Source organism: Narcine bancroftii, chromosome 2 (assembly GCF_036971445.1).
Source record: "Narcine bancroftii isolate sNarBan1 chromosome 2, sNarBan1.hap1, whole genome shotgun sequence".
Taxonomy (NCBI): domain Eukaryota; kingdom Metazoa; phylum Chordata; class Chondrichthyes; order Torpediniformes; family Narcinidae; genus Narcine; species Narcine bancroftii.
Window position 1 is genome coordinate 249,637,801 of NC_091470.1, and position 8,697 is coordinate 249,646,497.

Consider the following 8,697-nt stretch of genomic DNA (forward strand, 5'->3'; position numbering starts at 1 on the left):
CGTAAAAAACATAAAAATTCTAGTCTGCAATACAAAGAAGTGCTGTATTTTCACAGATCTTTTGATTCATATTTTGAAACTGTTGCTTTTACTGCCCTCTTGTAGATATGAAAAACATATTTGTTATGATTGGAACTATATGTTGGAACTATTTTGAAACACAACAAAATAGCTATCCTTAACATCCTATCCAGAATTTATATCTCACTCAATATAGCACATAGAAAAGGTTATCTAATTACTACATGGCTTTTGTGGGAGCTTACAGCAAGCAAATTGGCTGCCTTGCTTTCAACAAAAGTATCTGCATTTAAGCAGTGTGACGAAAGTTGTAAGGCACTTTGAGATGTCTTCAAAGGGATGTATAATGTGCTATAGACATACAAGTCTTTCCTTATGTCGTATGGATTTCACTTCATCAATTTAACAGTTTACAGAACTTAACAGCACAGTGCTTCCTATCTTAATATGTAGTTACTTGTGTTTATCACTTCAATTTCTGCTTCTTTTTCCTAACACAGTTATATCACGAAAATTCCAAATCAACCTTTAGCTATTACATGGAAATCTGATTTGGTTTTAGGTATGAAAAGATGGCATATTGAAATGAAATCTTGTATTTCTTTAGAAAAGATAATGTATAATTTAAGGGATAAATATCTTTTTTTTTTGTTAAAGTATGTAGCCCATATTTAAAAACACTTGGTATTAAAATTTGATCTCCTGATCTCCTCCGGTGGATGTTTCCACAGCTTAAAAAGTTAATTATGACTGTTTTTAGTGACGATCTCCTTCTTTCTTTCTTTGTAGGTGCATAAGGGATGAGGGAGGATGTTAGTGGGGTGGATGATGGAGGTGGGGGTTTCATGTTTGTATCAATATATTATAACCAATGCCATATGATTTAAAATTGTAAATAAAACAGTAAAAAAATTCCAATTCAACCAATATTCAACAAACACAGAAAGTCATTCCAAAAGATAAAAGAGGAAGGAGAGAAAAATTTAACATCTTAGATTTCTATCAAAGCCATGGAGACCACAAGGTAATGATCTTCGGGCATGAACGTGTGCCGAAAACTGTCATCTCTCTGAGAGAAAAAAAATTCAACTCATCTCATCTCAATCATCCAATCCCTTGTTTTTAACCAGAAACTCAGGTTTCACTCACAAAAGGAAAAGTGCTCTTTGTATCCAATCTGTTTAACCTTCCAATCTAAGACAACCCAGTCATTTCAATGTACAAGCCTAGTAAATCTATTTTAAACTGCTTCCACTACATTGATATTAATATGGGCTCTTGGAGGAAATGCCATGAGGTTGCTCAAATGCACTAATGGTAGACCTCAAGGTAACACAAGTTGTGTTCACGAGCAAGCCAACTCAGCTCAGCAGTGCCCAATCCTCTGTCAGGAGGGAGTCTGCTTCGACGATCCTTGAACAGAGATGGGCTGAACCAGTGTAATATTCATCCTCAGACCAGAGATAACCAAACAAAACTTGCCTTTATGACAAAGTTCCAAGAATGCCAGATCTAAAAGTCTATATACTTATTTCATGTTTACTCTTAATTTATCCTTTCATCCTATTATTACCAATGTGCGTTTTGGCAGCTTAGTCTGGTAACATGCTGGTTTTATCACAAACGATTGGTACAAAAGATATTACCTGAAGTAGTGCTTATTGTTAAGGGACAAAATGAAAACCATATTTCCATCAATGACAGAAATTATTATAAAGATGTTTCCAAAAATATAGAAGCCACCTTTTCAGAATCTTCTGGAAATGATCAGACAGCACATGCTGGTAAAATCATAAGAATGATTTTTCCATAGTGTTTAATTCTGCAAACAATCCTTTATTCTATAGGTGAATAAAACCTAACCATAAACAGCATCTAGCTGATCTGAATTTGTCCTTTGCAATTGGTTTAAAAATCAAAATTAAATAAAGCTAAAAAAAATCTCTAATTGTTATCGATTGCATGTGAAAAAAAAATCAAATCCCTTACAAATTAGAAAAGAGAGCAGAAGGTATAGCTAGGAAAGGCAGTTAACAGTTCAGCTTTCTCTCCACTCATGCTGCCTGCCCTGCCAAGCCTTTCCAACTATTTTAGAATGCACAGACAACCTTTCCTCAGAAAACAATTTGATCTTTCTAGGTGTAAACTTTCTCTGTCCAGCTTCTAACACATTAACCATCCTTATTTCAGATTTCCATGATGGCTATAGAAAGGAGTTTAATTACTCTCAATCCATTTATCATTTGTTCCCTTTGGAAACAATTGATGAAAATTGTTTTATTGCCACTAAGCCTTTTTCAAACATATCAAACATTAATTATTAAGATATATTAAAGGACCCACTCCAACCCAGTTAAACTCTCTTTTCCCACTTTTTGTCAGGCTGAAGATACATGAACTTGAAAACACAAACCTCCAGGTATACCAGGGCAACTTCTTTCCTGCTGTTATCAGACTCTTAAATGGACCTTGCTTTGGTTAAAAAAAAGATGATGCCTTGCAATGTTTTAACTGTACTTTTTTTTTCCATAACTTGCATTTTACCTTTGTAACACTATTTCTTGTAATTTTGTTTTATTATTGCTGCCTTTAGTATTGGTTGACTTTCCCCAGATAGTGTGTAAAGCTAAGCTTTTCACTGTGCACACAACAATAAAAAAATTCAATTCAATTCAAACAGTCCCTCCTGAATACTGCATTTCTGCATGCACAAAGTGAGCATCTACTTTTGCAATTAATATGTTGAGTTTTATTTGATTGTTATAAGAAATTCTAATCTTCTATATTGTTTGAACTAAAACTAGGATGGTGAAGAGCAACAAATGGAGGCGCAAGAGGTCATTCAGTACTTTAAGTCTGTTCTGCCATTAAGTTAGATTATGACCCTTCCCCATCACGTTGCCTACTGCCCACCCTTACTACCATTGTGCGACAACAGATGATCCATCTCAGTTCAAAGATTTTAATTTGACCCCCTTCCTTAATCATCTGTTAGATGGACAAGAATTCAAAACGTATGATGCCACCACTTTGAAATTCTTTGGGTCCAATTATGAATCCCTAGTCTCTTGTTTCTCCTCCCATATGCTTCTACCACGCATGTGTGTGTGTGTGTGTGTGTGTGTGTGTGTGTGTGTGTGTGTGTGTGTGTGTGTGTGTGTGAAAAAGAGAGAAGGAAATCTATGCCAACTATTAGAAATATTCCTATCAATCTCATTGGCTCTTGTAATGTATATTCTTCATAACTCATGTTCCTTTTAAATAGATATATAAACAACCAGGGGAAGAATAGCATCAGATATTATGGACTGAAGGGTCTTTTCCTGTGTTGCATTGTTCATTGTTCCATTCGATAGTCCATAAAATTATTTTGTTGTTTTGATTTGTTCAGAATCAATAAATTTAATGACTTAGTAAAAGATCCCCAGCCCCTTGTAGCATTCAAGACAATGCCTAAAGCGTGGTCAAAGATGAAAATTTTTAGGTGTGCCTTAAAATAGGAGAGAAATGAAGAGGGAATGAGCTTAGGGAGACAAGCCCAGAGCTCAGGACCAGACAGATGAAGGCATACATGCCAGCCCTGAGGAGATTTGAAGGATGATCAAGAGAAATGGATTTTCAGTCTGGGACACTCAACATTGAGCCCAGCTGTGATACAGTGAATCCCCGGAGGGAATGTCTGAATGCACCACATCTGGCCCCCTGGACAGAGAGGAATGGCACATGAAAAGTGCTTCTACTCAAAAGAACCCTCAATTGAATTGGGTCATTGACCTCCTGGGAAAAGATGAGTGCAGCTCAGAGCTTTACTTACTTAAACGTTTTTGATTACTTGTTCCTGTTTTGAAATGATTTTAATTAAAGTAATATTTTTCATTATTTACCTTAATTTAAATTGTATATAAATAGTACAAAGAGCACAAAAGCAGGCCCACCAAATTTCTAGTAATTACTTAGCACCCATTCCCAAAATGACCCGACTCCCCCACCCGCCCCCCATTCTACCTCTCATCTACACTCAAGAGACAATAGCTAATCGCCAATTAAGTACCTGTGGGATAGAACATAGACATCTACAGCCTAGTACAGGCCTTTTGGCCCACAGTGTTGTGCTGACCAAATAACCTAAAACTGCCTAGAATTTTCACTCTGCATAACCATTTCAGCCGTGGGAAAACCTTTAGCCAGCCACATGATCAATGCCTATCATCATCTTGTACACCTCTGTCAGCTCACCCCTAATCCCCTGTCGCTCCAAGACCAAGTCCACTCAACCTATCTTCATAAGGCATGCTCTCCAATCCTGCCAACATCCTTGTAAATCTCCTCTGCACCCTTTCTATAGCATCCACAACCTTCCTGGAGTGATGTTACCCGAATCTCACTGAGGATGTGGGAGAAAATTGGTGCAACTGTGGGAAATTCATGTGGTCCCAGGGAGAATATGAAAACTCTACTCAGAGACAATACTGGAGGTCAGGAATGAACTCAGGTCACTGGAACTGCGAAGTCAGCAAGTAAGTCTGCAGATGCTGGGACCCAGTGCAGGACACAAAAGTGCTCGAGGAACTCTGCAGGCCATGCAGCATCCACAGAAATTAAAAGGCAGTTGACATTTTGAGCCTAACCCAATGGTTCTCAACTGTTTTCTTTCTGTTTACGGATCACTTTAAGTAATCCCTATGCTATCAGTACTCTGTGATTAGTAAGGGATTGCTTAAGGTAGTATGTGAGTGGGAAGGGAAGGTTGAGAATCACGGCTTTAGACTCAATTGTTACTGAAATATTTTGCTTGAGAAAAATTGTCATTGGCCCATTTCCTTTGGAGTTATGAAACCAGGCATATAATGAGTCAATTAGGTACAATTAAAACAGTGGTTTTCAACCTTTTTCTTTCCACTCACATACCACCTTAAGCAATCCCTTACTAATCACAGAACATCAATGGCATAGGGATACTTAGAGGTATGTGAGTGGAAAAAGAATGTTGAGAACCACTGACCTAACCCCCTCTACTGGGCAATTTCTCTGGCTCGTGAAGCTGAGCTCAGGTCCAAAATGGCAACTGTCTTTGACTTCCGATAGTTGCTGCATGATCTGCTGAGTTTCTCCAGCACTTTTGTGTCCTGCATTGCACCCCTACATCAGCAGACTTTTTTGTTTCTTCTTTATCTAGGAGGCAGCTGCTTTGGTAGCTTTATCACCGTGACTACCTGACTCTGTGTGCCAGAAACAGACACAAACAAAGATAAAGACTGTACAACAGGCTTCAATCCACAAAGACTTCCACAGAGCCAGGCTGGCTGTGGCTGCAGCAACTCTGAGTGAGGCCTCGGGAGGCCGGCGTAGGCTTATTATCCCGGTGGGGGTTGATCCATTCAGGCCGACTGATTGACAGCCGGTATTGTCCTGTCCCCTTACACTCCTGCAGGTACAGAGGTTTCTCCCTGCAGTAAGTTGGTGGTGTACAACCACATTCACCCCCTTCTTTAAAATTGTCCCGGGTGAGGGTGGCAGTAACATGGAATTGCACCCACTGTGCACATACAATATTTACAGGTTGAAATGATCTGGCAGCCTCCAGGATCTCTGTGACCATCGTAGGACTGGCTCCTGGTCACTGGTCAGAGGGGAAGTGGGGGGGCTGGCAGCAGGGGTCTGTGGCTGGTGTGGTGTCGCACGGAGGGGTGGCCAGGGGGGCCGGGGTCGACGTATGCGAGTCATATTGGATGGGTGGGGGGGGTCGGGTTCATCTCCCAAGGCTGAAGCGGGCCCCTGGTGGTCAAGGAGCCCTGCGTGCCCCATAGCTGCCTGGGGATGGAGATGTATGCCCGGTCAGCGTCGTTCTGGGTTGGAGGGTGGCGTGGTGTGGAGGGTGCTCTGGCTGATGCCAGGTCGCTGGTTGACATGGTGTCCTCCCTGCCACTGCCGAACCTAACGTAAGCGTATTTATGGTTTGCATGAAGGAGGAAAACCTGCTCCACCAGGGCTTCAGCCTTGTGTGTCCATACATGCTTATGCAGAAGCACAGGTCCCGGGGACGTGAGCCATGCTGGGAGTGACATTCTAGTCGCCGACCTCCTGGGGAGTGAGAACAGATGTTCGTGAGGGGTCTCACTGGTAGCCGTGCACAGCAGTGACCGAATGGCATGGAGTGCCTCGGGGAGGGCGTCCTGCCAGTACTCAACAGCCCATCCTTTTGACCTGAGAACCAGGAGGATTGCCTTCCAGACCACCCCATTCTCGCATTCCACATGCCTGATGCCTCTCGGGTTATAGCTTGTTGTGCAACTGGTCGCGATGCCCCTCACCACCAAGTACTGGCGCAGCTCGTTGCTCATGAAACTAGAGCCCCTGTCGCTGTGGATGAAGGAGGGGTAGCCAAACATGGTGAAAATCTGCCCCAAGGCCCTGATGATGGTGGCCATGGAGGTGTCCGGACAAGGGATGGCGACAGAGAAGTGTGAGTACTCGTCCACTACCGTGAGGAAGTAGACGCTTCAGTTCGTTGAAGGCAGGGGCCCTTTGAAGTCCACGCCAAGACGCTCAAATGGCTGAATAGCCTTTACAACGTGGGCCTGGGTGTAGGGGGGCGGAAGAAGCGGGGTTTACACACCGCACAGACCCGACAGGCCTCAGTCATGTCCCTGACGGTGTATGGCAGATTTCGGGACTTAACAAAATGGTACAACCGGGTGATACCCAGATGGCAGAGGGACTCATGCATTGCCTGCAACCTGTCATCTTGCATAGATGTGCAGGTGCGAGTGAGGGCATTGGGAGAGTTGTTAAACTTCCCGGGGCGGTACTCTATGTCGTAGCTGTAGGTTGCCAGCTCGACTCTCCAGCGCAGGATCTTGTCGTTCTTGATCTTGCTCTTGTGGGTAGTGTTAAACATGAACGCCATGGCCCGCTGGTCTGCGAGGAGTATGGATCGCCTGCTGGCCAGGTAGTGGCGCCAGTAGTGGACCACTTACACAATCGCCTGGGCCTCCTTTTCAATGGTGGAGTGCCCTAGCTCGGAGCCATGGAGGGTCCTGGAGAAGAAGGTGACGGGGAGCCCCTCTTGGTTGAGGGTAGCAACGAGGGCCACCTTGTAGACATTGCACTCCACCTGGAAGGGGGAGTCCTCATCCACAGCCTGCATCGTGCCTGATGCAGGTGAAGGCTGCCTCCACCTCAGATGGGAAGGGCAAAGTTGTGGCTTGGACCAGTGGGCGGGCCTTGTCCGAGAAGCGAGGGACCCACTGCGAGTAATAGGAGAACAGGCCCAGGCACCTGCGGAGGGCCTTTAGTGTGGGGGGGAGGGGTAACTCCATTAATGGGCGCATCCTTTCGGGATCTGGGCTGACGACTCCATGGGCCACGATGTACCCCAGGATGGTGAGGTAAGTGGTGCTGAACACACATTTCTCCTTGTTGTAAGTGAGGTTCAGCTCCACGGCCGTCTGGAGGAAATTTTCCAGGTTAGCATTGTGGTCCTGCTGGTCACGGCCGCAGATAGTGACGTTATCCAGATATGGGATCCATCTCCTGCTGGAAGACAGAGACCCCGTTCTTGACCCCAAAAGGAACCCGGCGGAACTGGTACTGGCCCCCATCTGCCTCAAAGGCGGTGTAGGGCTTGTCCTTCGGGTGGATAGGGATTTGGTGATAAGCTGACTTCAGGTCAATTGTGGAGAAAATCTGGTAGTGGGTTATCTCATTAAGCATGTCGGCGATCCTCGGCCGGGGGTAGGCATCCAGCTGGGTGTACCGATTAATGATCTGGCTGTAATCCACAACCATCCTCGGCTTACTTCCCCCTTTGACCACCAGGAATTGGGCTCTCTAAGGGCTGTTACTGGGCTCTATAATGCCTTCCGCCAGGAGTCGCCGCACCTCTACCTTGATGAAGTACCTGTCTGCGGTGCAATGGCACCTACTTTTGGCGGCGATCAGTTTGCAGCGCAAGATGTGGGAAGAGCGCCGGTGGGGTGATGCACAATACGGAGAGGCTGCAGGTTGGCCGGGGCTGGTAGGTTGGCATGCTGTGCAATGTGAGTGGAGGTTGGGGCCCCATGAAGGCAAGGGTGACACTCTGCAGGTGGCACTGGAAATCCAGGCCCAGGAGGAGTGGTGCGCAGAGTTTGGGCATGACCAGGAGCATGAATCCTGTGTAAATCTCCCCTCCCACCATTATATCAACCAAGCAGCGCCCAAGGGTACCAACAGTCTTATCATTGGTGGCGAGGATTATCGAGCAGGTAGTGGGGTGGACCTTTAACCTTAGGGGGTAGGCCACGCTCAGGTGAATGAAGCTCTCAGTGCTGCCACTGTCGAATAGGCACTTCGTTACCTGTCTGTTAACTTGCATGTCCATCATCGAGCTTCTAACATCGTGGGGGATGTCCCTGTCATTTTAGTGGCAGCCAAGACTGTCTCAGAGTTGGAGTTGTTGCTATCTGGAGGGATGGGGAGCATCGATAGGGTGGCCTGATCATCGCCCGTGTTGACCCTGTCAACATTGGTCATGAGGTGCAGCATGTGGCAGCCGATGGCCTCCGGAGGCATGGGGAGCATCGGTATGATGGCTTGGTATCGCCCGTGTTGACCACGTTGTTGTCAGTTACTGGGTGCGGTGTGCGACAGCTGATGGCACCCGGAGGCATGGGGAGCGTCAGTAGGGCGGCCTGG